Consider the following 23,191-nt stretch of genomic DNA (forward strand, 5'->3'; position numbering starts at 1 on the left):
CTTATACACCCAAATATGATCATGATGCTCATGACTTTATCTAGGTCAACATACATGACTAAACCTACATATTAAATGATTACTCTAGAATTCAAGGCATGTAGCTTTGAGAATCAACATTTGAAACCTCACTTAGTAAAACGTATCTTTTGAATGCATTAAAATATAATTTATGATTTGTTTACTTCTTTTATTATTTCTTTTAAAGTATATTTGATCTTCTATGCTGCAAAAGATTTGATATTGTTGGTAAGTGTTCTCTATGCTTTGAACTATTTTATTTATAACATCAAAAGAAAAGTAAACCATAAAAAATAATGGAGTAAATATATTTATTTGTCATTAGCATATGTTTTAATAGATTTTAAATTAAATAATATACATTATTATTTAGGTAAATTCTCACAAAAATTCACATAATAGTGTTAAACATTTTTTATAATACAATATATTTTCATTATTTTAAGATTCCCGAAAGTTGTATTCGATGAATAATTTTTTACCTAATAAATTTTATAACAAAATTTACTGTATTTAATCTTAAATTTATTTAAATATCTATTATTCTCAATACATATGAAATCAGCATCATAGTTATCTAAGCCATCCAAAGATTAAAAAATAAGACAATTCCACAATCCAAAAATCATGATTTAGTATTTTTTCCACAATATTGCAAATATTAATTATATTATAAGAATAAAGATGCTAAAATAATTTACTATCACATCCTAGTGAAAAATATGAGTGTCATTTAGAAGCATCTAAAATAATAAAAATTTACCAAATTTATGATGCACACTTTTTTCAATTATTCAAAGATAGAATGGAAGAACATGGAGAATATTAAATCGTTAGAGTAGCCAATCAAATAAAGGCTACATGGGAATAGCATAGATAGTGATTGGGGTTCTAACAATGTAATTAGCATAGCTCTATGTTAACAAACCTGAAAGCAACGTGTCAGTTACAATGCATCCACCTTTGATTATAACATTGTATGATAACTTTTGGTTTAGAGAAGTGAATGATAATGTTGTTGGCATTATAACAGACAATAAGAGATTGTTGGCATTTCAATTAGGATATTGAGAAGGTTGTTGATAATTATGGATATAACTGATTAAGGATGTTTACTGTCTTCACAATATTATTTTGTCATTGATGTCAAGAAATTGATTTTCTGATTTAGTATGATGTTGCCATATCTTAAGAAGTATGTTTTGAAGAGAATTAAGATGTCGATAAAAGACACAAAAAGAATGTCATGAATAAGGGGAGGAATAAGTTTTTCAATGGGCAACTATTATCGAGTTAGACAATGATGAGATCATGTTGTTTAGATTGTTCTGATATCCTACATATGCTATTGTTTATAAGGTTAATACTATAATATGTTATCGAGCAAGGAACCTAGTTGGTAAACCCTAAGGTTATTGCTATCGGTTAATGAAGGTGGAATGTCTACCGAGTGAAGTTTAGTATTTACCAAGTTGCAACCGAGTAATAACATAATGCATTGGATGAATATATGCATTATTTAATGATGGAAGCTGATGAGCTGGTTATGATTAAATGATTGATACAATGTGTATGAAGTTTGTTAAGGATCTATAGCAATAGAAGATCGACAGGAAGATCTACAGCTTAGATTGAACCACAATACCCTAGCACAAGTTCCAAGAGATGTATGCAAGTTCCAAGGTGAGGTAAAATGTTTTTAGATCGAAGGATACATTGAACCTGGTCAAGATTGAAGATCTGATGGCTATGATTGATCATGGGAAATGTGATCAAAGAGATTAAGTGGTTAGTAAATTGTTTATAAATAAGGAACTGTTGACAAATAATGTATGTGGGCAAGTGTAAGCACAGGGATGCTACATATTGATTACCAAGCACAGAAGCTTGAAGACTTGTTTGAATAACAGAGTAAGTAGCCTAATAGAGGGACAAGATAAGTCCTATGACTAGATTGTATTGAGCAAATAAGAATTTGCTTTATCATTTTAGATGCAAAGTTGCAGACATACTCATTACTGTTATTTATTTGTAAGTGACAGAAAATCTCTTAACCGAGTGGACTTAACAGTCTTATTTGTAAATCCTGTAGCAAGGTGACATTCTGATTGAGTGTTTGAAACCCTTTAACAAGGTCACCTCTAAAAAGGTGAAGATCCTAATAGATTTGAGGGAAATCCCTTAACCAGGTCACATCTAGCAATGTGTTTGTAATCTTTAACAAGATTTTCTTTTAACCGAGCATACTCTAGAAGAGTATATTTCTTAGTGGGTCCGAAATCCCACAGTGTTTTTTCCCCATTTGGGTTTCCACATTAAATCTGGTGTTATGAGTGTTTTTATGATTATGTGTTCTTAAGTTTGCATGTTTTACAATTTTGGTTACATATATCTATTAAAGCTACCGAGGTTGAATCTGTTGAATATATTGAAGATTAAGTTTGTATGATTCACCCCCCCCCTCATCTTATTAACAATTGGCATCATAGCTAACAAATGTGTCTAGTTCAACCATTACATCTATTCTAGAGGGTACAGATACACTAGTCTTGTATTTACTTTTTACAATTCCTACATTAGTAACTATTCTAGGAAATTCAGCTTGAATAGGTTCTCTAAGGATGGCAACTACTAAGTTTTATTCCATTATCGAAGGGTAGTTAAGTTGTCTTATTCCATTTTTACATGGATCTATGGAGTCACAAATACTAAAGTCTCCTGTTAACAAATGTAATGTGGTATCATTGTAACCTTTCGTACAAAGAAAATATATGTAATCATCTATGGTTGCATCATATACAAGCCCTGGATTAATGGCCACTATTGGATTAATTTGTCCAGCACCATACCCAAATTCCATATCTCCATTTCCATCCAATGTTGGATCCATTAGAAATGTTGCGCCCTTAATTTTGAGTTGAAAATGGACTTATAACTTTTCTCTCCTTGTTATAAATCTTTTGGACTGTTGTTAAAAGTATATTACTTTACAAAATGATAAAACAAACATTTCAAATATACAATATACATGGAGCTAATTATATATAGTAATATTTAAGAGTATATATAATAAAAGAATTAAATAAAGATGAATAATAGAATACCTGTAGTTATTAAAGCTGATTTAATAGTAGTAGCAGATTAATCATTATGATGTCCTGGATCTCTTCCAACGTGTGGAGTTGACATGGATGTTAACAAAAATATTTTAATTTTTGACATGGAGAAATCAAAGCAGTAAATCCACCAAAGCTCTTCCAATAACTATACTTTAATGATCCCTCTACTACCTCTCGACTTCAACAACAATATTACAATTATATATAATATGTTAGCATATTAAAAATTAATCTTGAAAGAAAGAAAAAAGAGAAAATAATAAGATGGTGGTCAAAGACTTACACTCAGATTTCATTCAACATCAAACCCCCGCATCAGGGGAAAATCGGAGGATGTCAAAATTGGTCTACAAATTTTCAGCCGCGGGCTCAACTTGAAGGTGGAAGCTTTATCGAGGCACTTAGGCACTGACGTGGGTACCTCAACATCAATGTGGAGGAGTTAAAACTCCTCCACCCAGTTTGCATTTTCTACCCATCCACTTGCTTTACCTGCACTTCGGTTTAATTGCTCTGCAACATTTATTTTGGTTAACTCCATCGCCTATCTGCTCAACCTGCGCAACCCCAACCTTGGTTTCCAATGGAGCCAGAGTCAGATGGAGGTACCTCTAATAGCCCTAAACCTACCCCTCAGACTAAAACAACCCTAAAATAATCTTTTGCTGAGACCATCGCCCCGCCTATGAATGGAGTCCACCCATCGGCGCAATTCCTTAAGGCTCCTATAAACAAAGGACCTGGTAAGGATGGTAAGTGCCCTTGCATTACCTTAGACCCCTTCTACATTTTGCCAAATATTGAAATATTGAATGAAATTGCCTCGAAAAAGCTTAGACTATGTGACACTGCTATTTTTTTGCCTGTGTTGATGCTAAAAAATGCCCACCTAGGAAATTCGTAGATGATTGGTTTAATAATCTATGAAATCTTAAATTAGGGCTTAAAATCACATTTTGTATGCAAATACAGAGAGGTCTTTTCCTCATTTTCTTTAACTTGCATGAATCCTAATTGGTAGCATTCAGACACCAATACTGGACGGTCGGAACTACCTCCTTTCGAGCCCTATCTTGGTCTCTAGAGTCATTTAATGAGGAAGTCCTTGCACTATCCTCTCCTAGGTGGAGCGTCCTCAAGGATGTCCCCCCCTTTCTATGGTGTTTTCTTCCCCAATTAATGCAACCGTTTGGCAAAACAGTTCGGGTTGATGAGATTGCACGGTTGGTACCCAACCTTGATGCAAGAATGCTTGTCTCAATCAAGCCTAGAGTTGACATCCCACATTCTTTAAACCTGAATATTAATGGAAATACATTCTTCTATCCTGTTGAAATTCTTGGAGGATTGAACGCATGTTTTCTTTGCAAGAAGGAAGGGCATATTCATAAAAACTGTCCAATCATTAATCGTAGGACATAAAAGAATAATTTAGCAGAGACCTCTATAAACCCTAAAACCAATAATGACCTAAATTTTTCTCCTCTTCACTCTGTGAATGTGGAGACCTTGATACCTAGCTCCAGTCTTAATGGAGTAAATCCATTGGTTGTTGACCACGCACCTCTGGCCCCTGAACCTCTCATCCTTGTTTTCGACCCACTAGAAGATCTTATAGAATTGCCCTCTGACCACTTTCAAGTTGTTACCTCAAGGAAGCGAAGATGTAAATCTACTCACCATAATGACCTAAACCATAACCGCTCTAATACCAGCCAATTGGCCCCTAACCATAAACCCCATGACTCCTCCCAAACCCCTATCATTTTTGTGGTTAAAAACATAGTCAACAATTTGGAAAACTCTAATCGTGGCACTGATGATGCTAGCATTAATGATAACCCTGTGATGATCATCAGGTCCGGTACCCCCAAACAATCAGCCTCATCTTCACTTGCAAGACTTACCACTGATGCTAGCACCACCAACCCCTCAACTGCATCTACACTCAAAGAAATAGAGGACAATCATGTTATAGAAGTTATCTATGCCAATAAGGGGCTAGAAGAAATTAGGTCTAGCATGATGCTCCTAGGCTTTCCAGGCTCCTAGATGTCTGGGTCCGACATAGGAGGAAATTCAGAGAATATAGTCGAGCCTCCCACAAACAGTGAAGATGATGAGGACCTTATGAAAGGATACTCCTTAAATAAAAAGAAAGGTAGACATGTGGTCTCCAAAAACAAGAAGAAACTTGGAGATCAACATGGTCTCCCTACCAGCCCCTCTTAAATCCTCCACTTTAATGAAGTACATATCATGGAAAATTTGAGGCCTTTAGTGGCCTGATAGGAAGTTTGTTATTAAAATATTTCTGGATTACCATAAAAATTTAGATTTTCTGATGTTACAAGAACTTAAATCTATTGGGTTCTCTCTCGACAACACATTAGATTTCATTTGGAGAGATGGAATCAAAATTTGTACCAACCACCCGAGAGGAAAGGGAGGAGTTGGCCTTCTTATTGCCCCTAAATGGACAAAGTACCTCAAGGATAAAGGAACTTCCCCTTGTAAAAGTGTGGCATGGGTTACATTAGATGTTAAAGGAGCTCACTTTGGCATATGCTCCATATATGCATCTAATGACTACAAGGAAAGAATATCCCTATGGAATTGGCTAATATCCCTCCCAAATATCCCCTGGGTCATGGCTGGAGACTTTAACATGGCTGAACTCTAGGAGGACAAGGTTGGGGGACTTCCGTTTGAATGGAAAGCACCAGAAAAACCTCATTGGGACAGGTTTAAACAACAACTACAGCTATTTGACCCCTTGGAAGGCACCAAACCTGATACCCCTAACCTCTGGTACACTTGGTGTAACTTTCAGCAAAACACTAATAGAATCTACTCCAGGCTAGATAGGTTCTATGTTAATAAGGACTTCTTCTCCTTCTCCCCTAATCAACCTGGGAATGTGGTGGCAGTCTTACTAGCTACCCTGTTTGATCACTTCCCCATTCTAGCCATCATTAACACCAGAAACTCCATCACCCCTAGCCACCCTCGCAATAAGAAATTTTTACTTAACACCTCCCTGCTGCAAGACAAGGAGGTCCTAAATGCCAGTTAGACTCTTCGATCTGCAACCACATCTCCCCCAATCCCACATTCTCAGATGCAGGAGGAATATTTCCTCCTAGTAGAAACTACTCCAAATGATTGGCCAAAAAAAAACCAAGGACTTTAGATACCTAGAAAAGACCCTTACTCATTGGCTTCACTCCTTGGAACAAGAAATTCAATTGCAGCCCTCCTCCTCTACCTTGGCCAAATAGGTCTTCGAGGCTAGAAATATCCTCAGAAATCACCAGTAGGTTAAAATCAAAGGTCCCTTCATCAGAGCCCGTAACCACTGGCTCCAATTTGGTGATAAAGGCTCCAAAGTATTCTTTAATATTGTCAAACAAAAACATACCAAAGAAAATATTGACTAAATAATGGTAGATGATAAGGAACTCCTAGATATCATAGAGGCCTTTGAAGTGTTCTACAAGACTCTATTTTCCTCATAGGATAAAGAGGCCTTGATAGATGCTTGTACCAAGTATAGTACCCTTATTTGAAATAGAATCTTTGAGGATGAAGCTCTCCTCCTCAAAGCTAGGGTCTCTGTGCAAGAAATTGTTGATGCCATTAAGGCTCTCAAGGATAATAAGGCCCTAAGCCCCAATGGACTTCCTACTAAATTTTATAAAACCAACATTGACTGGATCACTAATGACCTCTATGGTATTTACAATGAAACCCTTAACACTGGCACCCTGGGGGAGTTCATCAATAGGGGTATTATTAAGCTTATTCCAAAAGAAGGGGACAAAGCCCTAATAAAAAACTAGAGGCCAATCACCCTCCTCAATGTCTCCTACAAAATCTTAGCCAAATCCTTAGCCTCTCACCTTGAGAAGATCCTTCCCAAGTTCATCTGCTCTACCCAAATAGGATTCATCAAAGGCAAATATATCTTGGAGAATCTTGTAACTAGCTGGGAATCCATGGAATGGGCTAGAACCTCAAACCAAGACGCTTCCATGTTCCTTGTTGACTTTGAGAAAGCCTATGACAGGGTGGAATGGGACTTATCCTCATGGTGCTCAATGCCTTTGGCTTCCCTAGTGAGTTCTATGATTATGTTCTGATCCTCCTTAGAGACGCGTCCACCCTCATCGAAGTCAATAGGACTCTCTCACAGCCTATTCCTCTTTCTAGATCAATTAGGCAGGGCTGCCCCCTTGCCCCTGCTCTGTTTGTCATTGCATCAGATGCCCTTTACTATCTCCTTAGAGATGACACCCTATCCCCTAGAGTCCAAGGCATTAAGATGGCAGGCAACTCTGAATTGCTCAACATCTAGTTTGGCGATGATACCTTGCTATTTCTGAATCTCTCTAGGCACAATATCGATGCCCTTAATCATAAACTTGACACCTTTGGTAGAGCATCTAGATCCCAGATTTCTAGCTCCAAATCCATTCTACTTGGGTGGAAAGATAACCCTCTGGACTGGCTCCAACAGTTTGGATATGCATGGGGAGGACCTAATAAGCTAGTCAGATACCTTGGTATCCCCTTTTCTATATCTCCCTCTCTTAGAGACATGTGGACTTGGGTCAAAGAAAAAATAGATAGGAAACTCAACAAGTGGGACAATAGAGTCCTCTCCCTTGCTAGCAGGATTCAAGTCTACCAAAAAATCCTTTCTTCCTACAAGGTATACTATTCCTTTGTGTGGATATTCAACAATTACCAAGTCTTTGAAATCCAAAAGGCTATCAGATGATTCCTATGGTCTGATGGCAAGGGAAGAAGAAAACCTCACACAGTCAAGTGGACCTAGTGCCACTTAGACAAAAAATTTGGTGGGTTGGGCCTCAAGGATCTTAGGCTGTAAGGAATTTCTCTCGTAGACAAATGGATATTCCATGCACTTGAAGGAAAAGAACCTTGGAAAATACTCATCAAAAACAACATACAAAATGGTGTCCCCAAAAATGCTAAATGCTAGAAATCCCTCCCGCTTAGTGACTTGATTGCCGCCAGTTTCCCTGTGTCTGTCCAAGGCACCTGGGTGTTTAAGTCCACCTAGAAAGCATGGGAGCATGTGTGTAGTCTTATTAACAACTCTAGCATTAATGGTGACAATACCCTCCATAGTGAAAGGTCATTATGGTGGAACCTACATCATAATTCTAAACCCCTTGCCTTGACCCAAGGTTGCTCTGCTAAGTATTCACACAATAAAGGAATCAAGTATATTATGGATATCCTAGAACATGATAACCTTATCAGCTAGGAGGCTCTCAACAATAAGTATGATCTCCCTAAGAGCACACATGTAGATGCTCATAGGTACCTTACATTCCTATGGAAGTATGGCTCCACCCTCCCTAAAGATCAAAGCCAAATCTATCTATAGCCTGCATAATAATGATACCTTGGTGATCAAACATATCAACACTCTGTGTTATGTTAGCCATACCCCCCACACCTGATAGAAAACCTTTGAGAAGCTATGGAGATCCCCCATCCCTCCTAAGATCAAGTGCTTCAGGTGGCAACTTATACTAGATAGACTGCCTATTAGGAATAAATCGGCTGCATATGATCTGTGTTGTATTTGCAGAAAACCTAAGACCGCGCGCCACATTTTCTTTGATTGCCCTTTTTCTAGAGAAATTTGGTTAATGTTTGGAATTTCTATTATAGAATATGTTTACACTCTTGATGTAATTACTGGTTTTATTCATGGACCGAGGAAGGATGCTAACCTTGTTTGGCAAATTCTATCTTCTTACATTCTATGGTTTTTTTGGAAACTTAGGAATGAGGAGAAGTTTCACGGTAATATAAGGGAATGTACTGAGTTTTTTAAAAAACTCACACATTATAAAATTGTTGTGCAGGTTTTCTTTCTGAGGAACATTGAGAGGAACAAACTCTTGCGGTTCCTCAAAGTCGGTAGAGCAACCATGTTTGTCTATGAGATGAAAGATGGTTATGAATGGGCTAGGCCCGCAGAGAATCAAACCTCCTTTGACAAAGCAGTAAAGAAGTTGATAAAGGATTGATAGGATAGTAGGCCTCCTCTCTTCAACAGGATAGAGATGTGCTCCCAAATCCTAGCAAGAAAGAAGGTGGTATGGATGGAAGGAGCACAAGGATGGACCACTTGGCTGGAGGATCAAGATGAGGTTCTGCAATAACGTTACACTCTATTGCACCCCCTTTTTTTTATATATGATTAGGAGATAATTGTATATGCTACTCTCTTGAGCTTCACAGTTTGATAGTTGAGGTTCTCTCTCCCGCTCTCTATTTTTGTATAAACTTCTGATTCTTTTTCGGACTCTCGATTTCTAATACAAAAAAATTAATCTTGTGATGGAGCGTTGCCCATGTAAACAACATATAGCTAATTTCACACAAAAATTGCACAGTCGGCATGTTGAAAATTTAGTTAAACATAATACTTAGGTTTATAAATATCCTATAGTAGTGTAAGAAGGAGAATTCAAAAATACCTTTGTATCTTATAAATATCCTATAGTAGTGTAAGAAGTAGATGAATTCAAATATACCTTTGTATCTTCTCTTGAAGATACTGCCATGCAGAACACTTTAGCATTAAGCATTATCAGAAAGAAAAGCATGGATAAAAGCATGGATATGGCATAATCTCTGGCGAGAAGTGGAAAAGGAAACTTCAATCGATGATACCAAGAATAAAAGAAACACTAGTTCATTGTTATATGTCATCTCTTTTTTCTATAATTTAAGAATGGGCTATAGTATTCATAGTAAGAATGTATTTTTTTTTTTTTGGATTTATTCATTGTTGGTAAGAGTTTTTTCATGGGCTATAGTATTCATAGTAAGAATGTTTTTTGGATTGATTGCATGCATTATTATTTGATATTTCTAGAATTGCATTAAGTGTTTTATCATCAAGAAGAGGACAATGAAGAATTAAAGATTAAAAGAAACACTAGTTCATTGTTATATGTCATTTCTTTTTTCTATAATTTAAATTTAAATAATTGGCAAAAGTTTTTTCATGGCCTATAGTATTCATAGTAAGAATGCTTTTCGTATTTATTGCGTGCATTTTTATTTGATATTATTAGAATCATTTGGAAAGAAGATTTCAAACTTAAATGACAAATTTCAATAAAGATTTGTTTATACTTTTTAAAGGGCAGATTATTAATTTGAAAAAGTAGAGTTAAAAACTAGAAATTAAAGATATTGATATAATATTAAATATGAAAGATCAAAATGAAAATTCAAATACCGTATGTATTAAAATTAAGACAATTATATAGTAATGGGACAATCAATAACGAAAAATAAACATGCATATATACATATATACATACATACATATATGTATATATATGCATGTGTGTGTACATTTATATATACACACTATATACATACATACATATACACACTTTAATAAATTCATGTTTTCATATATCAACATATTCATACTATACACATAGTGTAGAAAATACATAAATACATATATATGTTTGTATATATTTTCTACACTATGTATATAGTATGAGTATGTTGACATGTGAAAACATGAATTTATTAGTCTCTGTGTGTGTACACATACATATATATCAACTTCCAACTGTTACAAATTTAAGATTGTAACTTTATAAACAACAACATTTTTAATATTTATCTCATAGTTATATGTTTCCCTTGTTCATAGCATTATTCATGTACTCCTTTTGAAATATTTTTATGTATTTATAACTATGTATATGTATATACATAAACACACATGTATAAGTATATGCATAAATATACACATACATCTACATATATGTATAAATATACACATACACATACATGTACATATATGTATAAATATACATATACATATATGTATACATGTACATATACATGTATACAATTGCTTACTATCAATGACAAGTGATTTGTTGTCATTCCTCCTTCCAGTTAGACTGTGAAATGAATAAAAAAAATTATAGCTTTATCCTGAATCCTTGGTTTGTATAATCGAGAAATTTTTTGGGTGTAGGATTATTTTTCTAATTTTTTGATTAGTTTCATGATTACACATTATGTATGCTATCCAAGTTTCAAGAAGCATCAAGCTATCATTTCTCGTTACATGTTGCAAACAATGATATTCATTAATATGTTTCCTCCACTTATGTTGTCAATTCCACATCATTGTATAGATGTCATCTAAGGATTAATTATCAATATCTCTTTGACTTTATACTATGAAATAATTTTAATGTGTAAAATAATTAGAATATTACATGGTTTTATTCTAAAACCCCATTTATATTCATGAATTTTTTTTTAACACAATAATATTTGAAATACTTTTCCTACTAATAGGGTTTAAATTCTATGAAATCTATTGTTTAATAGAGTGAAATAATTACAAAGACTATCTAATAAATAGAATTTTTTTTTATTTTATTCTCAAAACCCTAGTTATATTCATGAAAAATATGGATGAGAGAATATGCCATGCATTTTTTGAAATGATACAATAATATATAAATTTAGTTATATCAAGTTCTCTTGTTCATATTGTTATTCATGTTTTTCTTTCGAGGATTAATTTCATTGAATATTGAACAGATACATACATACATACATACATACATACATACATACATACATACTCCACACCATTTCTTCTCAATCATGCACCAATCCTACAGTTTAAGAGTTTGTCACACACATTTTTGACCAATTTCATATTTTCTTACCATAAATTTCTCTTGATAGACCATTATTTCTATCATGGAAGACCTTTTATACTAAATAGAGATACATACAAATTGTTTTCTATTGTGCACATGCTCATATGTAAATGATATCATGAATTTTTTTGTGTATATTCATGAAACACTTTATATGTTACATTATAGTATTATTCTTTTTATACCATGTATGTTTATGTTTTTGTTATTGTCAAACATATTTATTGTTTCAATTACAACCAATATTAGTTACATATTCATTCTATTGATTGTTATTACATGCTTCATGTGGAGGTTCATTGAAAATAATGAAACACTATAAAAAAAAAAAATCGATCAACTAGAAGAAGCACAATTAGAGTCACTTGTGGGGTGCACTTCACATGTACATAATTTGCTGAGGAAGAGACAAAAATGCCTAAAAAGATGGTGTTGGGTGTTGTTCCTTAATGTGCAAAAGAAACAACCAATACAAATAATGTCAAACTAGATGTTAAAACACCTATTACCATTGCTAGATCACAATATGTACAATCAAGGCCCTCACCTGGCCCAATCAAACAAGTGCCACATAGTGGCGAGTACTTGCCTCTTGATTTGTAGTTGAAAAAGGTAATTTTTGTTATAGTTATTGAAATTTTTTATTAATTATATAAGTAATATAGTGTTGGACTATGATAAATTACAATCTTTTTGGTAGATAACCTTCTTGCTATGCGAGGATCAAATATTTGATTGTTCAATGTCATTTTGTTAAGGAGTAGGTATATATTAGTGATTATTTTACAAATTGTAGAAGTCCTATAGCGTTTATATGGTGCACGCATCCAATAGTTTTACTATTAGATGCATGAGTTGTATTTTTTATGTCTATTATAAACTATATCATAGTACATGTAAAGTTTGGGACACTTTAGATCATTGTTGTGTGACATGAGGGCTTCTCTTAATGCAACATTAATGTTGCTATAATTATAAAATATTTGATGAATAACACATTAACAACTATATTTAAATTGTGATATGTGAAGGTTTTACACTATAGTGTATAGATGAAGACTTTATGATCTTTGGTGTCCAAATGTCGTATACTAATTAATATTTCAGAAAATGCAACAACAAAGTGACTTATATTTGTTTATATAAATTATTGTATATATATATATATATGCTGTAAATGTCATATTTGACTATTAATAATTTAATTACTATAGGAATCTAACTGAAACTAATTCCTCATAAGTCTACTGTAGAATTAATTAAAAACTTCTTATTACCATTTTGCATGTCTATTCTTTTAGTTATAGACTTGGAAACAGGTGTACAAAGAAGTTATCTAAATATATGAATGATCTCTATGAAGGAAAAGTCTATGCCCTACTTTAGGCAACAATCTTACCTTAGACTTAGGTTGTTCTCAGGATTTGAGGTGCAGTCTAATTTAGTGGGTATCTAAAACTGGCACATGGATTAGCCTAGTCTTATTTATGGCTATTAAATGGCAGTCAAGCTTATAAACAATTAGATTTTACATGACTAATTGTAAACCATAAATAATGCAATAATAAGAAACATTATTACCCTTGTGATGATTTTCATAAACACTTAGAAATATTATTACTCTTGTGATGATTTTCATAAACAATTAGATTTTACATGACTAATTGTAAACCTTAAATAATGCAATAATAAGAAACATTATTGTCTGCAAACTATAAACAAAGTATTAATAGAAACAGTAAAAAAAATGAATAATTTTTTTTAATAACCATATAAGCACAAGAAATGAATTTTTACATTGACCTTTTCGTGTGAGAAAAACTACAGAAAAAGCATCTTATAAATTTTATAGAAGGCTATGTCCAAAGAAATATACCATTCATACAATGGATGAAAAAAAAGGGAAAAAAGAAATAAAATGAAAGGTATGACTTTTCCTTTTGTGAATATATAAGATTTTGATTATTATTAATAATTTATATTATTAAAATAATATTTTTTTTTAAGGTAAGTGTTATCTTTAATGGGGATAGCTCCCTCTATTTCTTAACAAAACATTACAATATATAGCCATTACAAAAATGATTGTCTATCTCCCTGGCAATCATAGAAACCCCAACCCCACATACTACCCCAAGAGTTACAATAAGCAAACTACTCCTAAACCAGTACAACATTATAAAAACTACAACCTACTACTAGTTTGAAGAAGATCTTAACTCTTCATAAGTTGAAGTATGACAATCACGTATTCTCCCAGATCATTCAAATTCTTTGTGGATGCCTCAGACATCCACCACTCCTTAGATTCTGTGAAATTTCTGAAGGTAGCTAGATCTTCATTGATAATCCCGTTCTTGAACTACTGCCATACTTGCTCTCCAAACTCTCTTGCTCTCTCCTTTTCTAATTCTTTATCTCTTCCACCCTCGTTGTCACTTCCTTCCTCCTCCTCACTTCCTTCCTCCTTCTCACTCTCTTCCTCCGTGTCTGAGAAATAGTTTTCAGGGCTGAAATAAACCTTGAGCACACTTTTCTTACTACCTTCCACCAGATCATATATAGCTTCTACAACCATGTCTCCATTTTCTTTTTTAACAAAACCCTCTAATAGTTCTGTACATTTATTCCTAGATTCTAGTATATCCACCATGGGTGCAAGGATCACCTCATTTATTGCACCATCACACCAATGACGATCCAGACTTAGAGATCATTCTACCATTTCCCTAATGGTATCGTATTCAAATTTTGTTGTCTCGAACAGGTCCCTAATTTGAAACTCCAGAGGAGCCTCACAATTAGAATAGTTTAGTCCCAAGAAGTGCACCATTTTCTTTTTCTTCTCTTGCAAATATCCGCTACCTTCAAAGCCCACTTATCTAATATAGGCTTTCTGGATCTCTAGATGCCTCCTAAACTGACCAAATCTCTTCTAATATCCATGCCCGAGACGGTCAATTCTCTTTTGCAGAGAGCCGACACTGTATGTGTACTCCGTCACAGAGCTGCTATGTTCTCCACTTTTCTGACCACGAAAAGACTATCCTTACTAAAGTATGATCAATTATCCCATCTGATTAGAGCAGGGGTCACCCAATGCCTTCACAGGATACCTCATTCTTTTCTTTGCGTACCAATTCTTCAATGTCCCCTGTCAGTTAATCCTTACTAATGACATTTTTATTCCTTTCTAATACTACTCCCATATTAGCTAGAATGTCTGCCACCTTATTGCCCTCCCTATACGAATGGGTGATTTTGAATTCTCCTATTTTTTCCAAAAGTGCACAAATTTGAATTAGCCACCTATTTAATTTCCAACTTTGAAATTTTCTCTTAATTACCCCTTTAATTATGATTTGAGAATCCCCTTCCACTATGATTTTGGATAATCCTTTCTCTACACACATCTCCAAACCTGCTTCCAATGCCCTTATTTCAGCTTCATTATTTGTGGTATCCCCAATACTTTCGTAAATTGCTTGCAGAAAAGATCCATTTTGATCTCTAATAACCGCTCCATACCCTACTTTGCCAGGATTACTTGTACTCGCTCCATCAAAATTTAGCTTAGCCCAGTTTATCTTTGGGGCTTGCCATTTGACCTGCTTTCTATTTTTAGTTTTATCCACAATCCTCACTTGGTCCAATTCCTTGAAAGTCCACCTCTTTTCCACCTTCTTATCCAATGCATTATAGAATCTGATAATGTTTTTCTTAAGATTACCACTCACAACTTCCTCAATACTGGCTTTGATAGATTTAAAAGTTTCTTCTCTAGAATGGAATTCCTCTCTAAATATTCTCCTGTTTCTTTCCCTCCATATATGCCACACAATCATAGAAGGCCCTACTAGCCATAGATCTCCCCACTTGGATTTGCAAATTAGGGGCCAAGAGGACATAAAATCTATAAGTCTTTCATTTCTTACAGTTTGATATTCAATCACATCAAAGAACCATTCCCAACAACTACTTGCAAAAGGACCTATATAAAGCAAATGATTCTTGGTTTCATCATCCTTTTTACACATTATACACCTACTCAGTCATGCTATACCAATAGATTTTAATCTGTTTCCTGTCACAACTCTATCCTATAAAGCTATCCAAAGAAACGTTGCTTTTGGAAGAATTATGTTATGCCAACATAATTTGTACAGCCACTCAGGGTTTTTGATCCTCTTCATTTGGATTTCATACTCCCATTTTACTTTATATTCTCCTGACTTAGCAGCACACCAAAATACTTTGTCATCTTTATTTGACACAAATATGTGTCTTTGGGATAAAATCTGCTCTAACTTTGCACATAGGTCCCTATTGCCTATGCTACATTTCTTCCATACCACTCTCTCCCCTAACGAACCTCTAGGCGCAAAATAATCCTTAACTCTGCTACCTATGCTTGCTTCCACCAGATTGACCCATTCATGATCTTCAAAAAATTCCTTCAATGGTTTCTCCCCTCCCGAAGAGTCTGACCAAAATTTTGCCTTCTCACCATTACCTACATTCCAAGATAAATGGACTGTGAGTAAACTTCTGCTATCCCAAATGAAATTCCAACTTGGAGATCCTTTCTCTGAATTTTCCATTGTGAATATCCTTTCTTCCTCTAGAGAATCCAAATATTTATTCCTAAACACTCTACACCATAATCTATTTAGACTCTTAAAAATCTTCCATGCTAGCTTGGCTCCCAAAGCTTTATTTTGCAGTTCCATTTTTCTGAGTCTTGCTCCTCCTTCCTCCTTGATGAGGCAAGCCATATCCCAATTGATCAGAGGGACTCTCCGTACCTCTTTTGATCCTTCTCATAATAATTTCTTAAGCATACCATCCACACTACTATATGCTTGCCTAAACATCTTGAAACAAGACATGCTATATATTAGGATTGTTGATAATACAGATTTGATCATCTGTATCCTTCCAGCCTATGAGAGCCATTTGTTTGTCCACAAATATACCTTCCCTTTACATTTATTGACCACTTCTTCCCAAAGTTGTTTTTGGTACAATCTTGTCCCTATTGAAATTCCTAAATATTTTAGGGGAAATTCCCCTTTTGGAAAACCCAAGACCTGCAAAATAGAGTTTTGATTATGTCTACTAGTGTTTAGAAATAAAATCTATGATTTCTCTTTCTTCATGTGCTAGCTCGACAGCTTTGCGTATTCCTCCAATGTCTCCTTAATTGACTCTGCTTCTCTAACCGACGAAACACCAAACAAAAGGGTATCATCTACAAAATGGGAGTGTGTCATATTTACCGAATCTAGTTTAATGGGAATTCCCTTCCAAACACCCGCCCTGTGCTTATTCTTTATGCTATTCCTAAGTACTTTAGCCATCATAATGAAAAGGGAAGGTGACAAAGGATCTCCCTATCTCAACCCGTTAGTTGCAGCAAAAAATCCACTTACTGCACCATTAACTACAATAGAGAAGCAAACAAAGGAAATGCAGAATTTAATGCAATCAATCCACTTACTATTGAATCCAAACCTTCTTAAGACATTCTCTAGAAAATGCCTTTTTACTCTATCATATGCTTTGGAAACATCCATCTTGATCGCCATCCCTTTGATCCTATCCTTGGCCATCGAATGAATTACTTCTGAGGTCACAATAATGCTATCTGCGAGCTCCCTACCAGGTGTGAATCCATTTTGATTCTCTGATATGAGTTTGTGCAAGATTTTTTTAATCTCTCTGACATGGTTTTTGAGATAATTTTATAGAGGGCATTACATAGTGAGATAGGACGATAGTCTGACATAGATACACATGTTTGTTTTTTTGGTATAAGTGCTATCATAGTATGATTTATGGATTTTACAAACCTCCTATTCTTTCTAAAATCTTCAATGACCTCAAGAATGTCTTCTCCCATAAATTCCCAACATCTCTGAAATACCTCCGTAGTAAAATCATCAGAACCCGGATCTTTATGGGGATGCAATGAAAATGTGGCCTTTTTCACCTCTTCAATCGAGTAAGGAGTCATAAGCATCTCGTTATCTTCTTGTTTTAGCAATTTCTGGATGGTTCTGTCCACCAATGGAACACAATCCTCCTTATCAACTTCCCTGATGCCTAATACTCTAGTAAAATGATCAATCGCAACTTTCTCTATTTCTTCCCCTGAGGTGCAATTCTTGCCAAAATCGTCCTGAATGCCGATAATTCGATTTTGAGATCTCCTTGCCTTCACAGATGCATGAAAGAATTTTGTATTGGAGTCACCTTTCGCAATCCATAATTCTCTCAACTTATCCCTCCAATAAAGTTCTTCTCTCCACAGAGTTTCCATGTACTCATCCTTCAAGCACTTCTCCAATTCAAATTCCTCACTTGTCATATCTGCCATAATGATTTTCTCATTTAATTTAGACTTTTCCTCCTCTAATCTAAATTTTTTAGAGAATATATTCTTGAAATGCTCCTTGTTCCAAAATTTGATCTTCTTTTTAAGATAGCCTAATCTCTTAACAAAAAAGAAGCTTTGAGAGCCTCCAAAAATTTTACTTTCCACCCACCAAGATTTCAAATTAACAATAAAAGTTGGATCTCTCCACCACATAGTTTGGAACTTAAAAAAACTCCTCGGGGGAGGCTTACTCCTATCCACAATTAGTCTGATGGGAAAGTGACCGGATCCTAATTGATGGATGATGAATGAAGATAGGTTAAAATGACCATATATCCAAAACTTACTGGCAAAAAATCTATCCAACCTTTCGGAAATATTCGAGAAATTGTGCCTTCTATTGGTCCAAGTGAACTTTCCATTTTTAGGGACAATATCCATAACTTGCATATCTTCTATAAACAATCTAAAATATTCCATTAATTGAGTGCTCTTCCTGAGCCCTCCTACTTTATCATCCAATTCCAGAAGAGCATTAAAATCCTCTACCATAATCATCCTATCATATCTGACATTTTCCATTTGGGCAATTATCTCATTCCACACTTCCTTCTTGTCCTTTGTCTTAGTAGGTCCATAAACATTAAGTAGTGGAAAATCAAATTGATCCTCCAATCTAACCACCCGACAAGCCATCCAATTTTGGTATGAGAAGATGGTGGAGACCTGAAAGGATTCAGGTTTCCAAGGTACCCCTAATCCTCCTGCAAATCCTTTGGACGCTTGAGCAATGTCATTCCAATAATAACAAGAATTAATGAAATCATTCATATTTTTTTCATTAAGCTTGGTTTCCTGCATCAAAACTAAATCACAATCTAGATTCTTTAATGCTCTTTTAACTAAGCACTTCTTGTCAGAGGCTGATAGACCCCTGACATTCCAAGAAAGGATCTTCATCTTTCTCCAAGGGAGGGTTCCCCTCCCTTGGTTCTCTTCATGAAGTCCAAAACACTAACAATGCCTTTTTCAAAGGCCCTCTCCTCTCTGACTTGCTTTTGACTCCTTCTTCCCCTACAACCTTTTTCTCTTCCCATAAGAATGTTTGCCTATTGACTTATGCATCTAGGGTCCAGATTCTCCAATCCATCTTCTATATCCTCTTCTTCTGGGCTTAACTCTTCTTCATATTCTGAATTAGAAGTCAAGGGTACTTGATTATGATCTACAATGTCTGGATTCGGATTCCCCACTTTCTCCATTTGATTTGTTTTAATAGGTTCTTTTCCTATTGGAACCTCCTTCTCTTCCTTTTCCGGTTCCTTCTGAAGATTACTTGAACTCATTAATAGAGGTTTAACAGTTTTTTTCTACCCAACGGTGTTTGTTTGACTGTTTGGGGAAGTTATTTCTTCTAGCCTTCCTAACAAACATTCTGCAATCCTCCTCTAGGTGCATTTTGCTACCACATCTTGAGCATGGGACAATTTCTTTCTCAATCTCTACCTGTTGCATCCAGACTCCTACCAAAGTGACTAGTGAAATTTGAGATGGAATCTCCTTGATTGCCACTATCTTCAACTGGGCATACATGTAACTATCCTCTACAATAATCTCCTCATCAATTTCCAGTAATGTTCCCAGTGATCGACCGATTTTTTCCAAGAACTTATCTCCCCAATACTCCATTGGAAAATTATACATCCCAATCCAAATTGATCTGTCACATACTACCAATAGGAGTGGATTAATATTTGGGAACCAAGGCTATAAATACAAAGGATGTTCCCTAATAAACCAGTTATCCTTGCACAAAAACTTATTTCTATTCATCCCATCTTCAAAAACCACTATGAAAAAATTCCTAGGAATGAATTTCACAATCATTCTTAGGCCCCAGTGTTTAGATATCCATTCTCTAATGGTAGATCTGGTCATTCGAGGCCCAACCACTCTGCCAATCATCGAGTGCTCCAACTACAGCTCTCTATCCTCCTCCATTTCACTGGTAAGACCTATTTCAAATTCTTCCTTCTCGCTTATCTCCCGACATGTCTCCCGAACCTTAGTGCTCCTTTTGGTATTCTCTCCTCCATTAACATATAACTAATTTTACAAAACGTTTTTTCCTTCCCTCCTTGCCATTATTATTAAAATAATATATTATTTTTATTTTATTTTTTAAGTTGTAAAAATAAACCTTTTAATAATTGATTTGTTTGGAAAAAAAATTAAAAAATTAATTTTTTTTAATAAATTAATAAATAAATAAATGTCATTAAATTTTTTATAACTTATATTACATGTGAATAAACTCATAATTTATATTATTATATTATAAAGCAATGAATATTTTAGATCATTTTTTTTTCTATTTCTTAGAATTTTTTCACAATGATTTAGTTTAATTATCCTCGTTTTTATAAAATTTTATGTGTTTTTGGTTTTATGATATTTTTTATTTCTAAAAGGTTGTCGAATTTCAAAAATCCTCTTTAAATTTTTATCTTTTGATTTCAATAACAAATTTTATTTTGTGAATAGCATTTTATAAAATTTTCCCAATACTTAATTAATATGGATATTTATCTTTTTTACCAAAAAAATATTATTTAAATTTAGTTTATTTTGAATATAAATTAAAGAACATTTTAAATATAATACATATTTTTAAAATATATTTGTTTTTATCTTGTTCATAGGTTAACTTAAAAGAACTACCTATTACAACAAATAATGAGGTTAAAATTTAAGCACTTATTTTAGATTCACAAGATTGTGATGTTTATAAGTTTTTAGAAACTCAAATTAAAGAAGGCAAATAATTTTAAACTGTGTGGTGATTTTGAAAAACTTGAGATTATGTGTTGTTCCAGAAACCCGCCTATAAGAGGCAACACGATAATAGCCAATCGTTGAGAACAAAATTTTTTTTGTAAATTATAATGTTAAAAAATGTGCATCTATACTATAAAATAAATTAAAAAAATTTAAAGAAAGAAAAATAATTGCTTTTCATTGGTCTAAATATTTTTTTTTAATAACCATATAAGCACAACAAATGAATTTTCATTACAATAATATTGCCTAAAGGCAAGTACTAATATTGCCTAACAACAAGTACTAATAATGATCTATTACTAACATGCAAAGTGCAATTCCCAATATCAAGGACATTGTTGATATTGGCCCCAGACTTCAAGTGAGTTAAATAAAATGTACTATTACATAAATGATTGAATGTAGACCTAACCCATTCACAATGGGATTCTAGGAAGCTCATTGTGGGATTCCTAAATAATGATTCTTGATTTTCCATGAGTGATATATATATATATATATATATATATATATCATTGGGATGTATGAATTTTTTTTATGAATAGTAGTCATTTCTATTGAAAGAGATAAAGTACTCTATTCACATTTAAGTATAAAAATAACAATAACCCTAACTCTGCCTATGTAGAGACATATCATTTTCAATATACAAGGCTATTAAAAATGTATAAAATAAAATACAATAATAACATTGCTAATTAGAAAAGTTGAGACAATTTAATTCCCAACAACTGACCTGTCAAATAATTTTGTAATGATACTTATCTATTAAAGCTTCTTCAAAAGTTATGACATAAATTAATTTGAAAATCTATATTATCATAAATCAAATTTATATTTTATTATAATTCTATATAATATTTAATAGTCTAATAAAAATTTCTTCTTTGGTATGACAATCTTCCCAAAATTTTAATTGTATTTTAATATAAAATTCCAAAAGCAAGAATATAGTAATGGAATTTAATCACAACCACAAAAATTGAATTTCAAAGAATTTATCTCAAACAAAATTATTTATAACTAATTTAGAAAGCTAAATTTATAATATAATGATAAGACAATCACTACTCCAATTTTCAACAATATATTCTTCTACCAAAATGTCAAAATAAATAACACTTTTTATTTATTTATATGATATAAATTACAATCTGCAGTTATTGTGTAATGCCCTGCCAGGAACCCTAAAGGAAAACAACACAACTAGGCAACTAAAGGGTGAAATAATTTTTTTCAAAAGACTAAGTGCATTAGCTACAACCATTGCAAGTTTAATAACACAGTGGAAGTCTAACATATGATTTCCTAAGGGTTACCAATGAAGATTAATCATAGATTATATTAACACCATGGTTAATCCAATTGTTCATTTAATTAGATAAAGTAAATGCTTAAGTTCAAAACTACACATACATCTAAATTCCATAATGAAAGAAATCAAAGTATTCCAATGCATTCAATTTTCCATAAATCATTTATACATCAAAACAAAGCAACTGAATTAACATACATTCCACTGACATACCATTACAATATCCATAAATACATGGCTTTCAATAATACCATGGATTACAAAGTTACAATATCAAGGTTACATAAAAGTCTGATACAATGACCACAAGGTCTCAACTGAACAATGATCACGAACAAGAGTTGGTACATGAACCACGAACCAAAAAAACACTAGTGAAGCCTTTCCTCACCTGAAGATACAATCCAAAACATCCGATGGGAAGTGGCACTACCACCCGACCATGTGATCCCAAAATGGAACCACCCCATTGTGCTAGGAGATAGTAGAAAACCCTCAAGCAAGCAAAGTAAGACAAGTATGAAAGGACTACAAGACTCTGCAAACATCCATGTAACTCAACTCACAAAACACAAGTGACTCTAAGGAGAGAGTGTCATCACATAGTTTGATGGTTACCATGGTACAGCCTCCATAGGTCTCGGCCCCCATCCAAGGTTTCTCCTGGTAACCTCTCCCGAGCCTCCAGTTCCAACTAAGTCTCATGTAGACCCTACCAATCCTTTTGTGAAGACAAGGTGGTAAGTTTGCCATT

Source organism: Cryptomeria japonica, chromosome 7, assembly GCF_030272615.1.
Source record: "Cryptomeria japonica chromosome 7, Sugi_1.0, whole genome shotgun sequence".
NCBI lineage: Eukaryota > Viridiplantae > Streptophyta > Pinopsida > Cupressales > Cupressaceae > Cryptomeria > Cryptomeria japonica.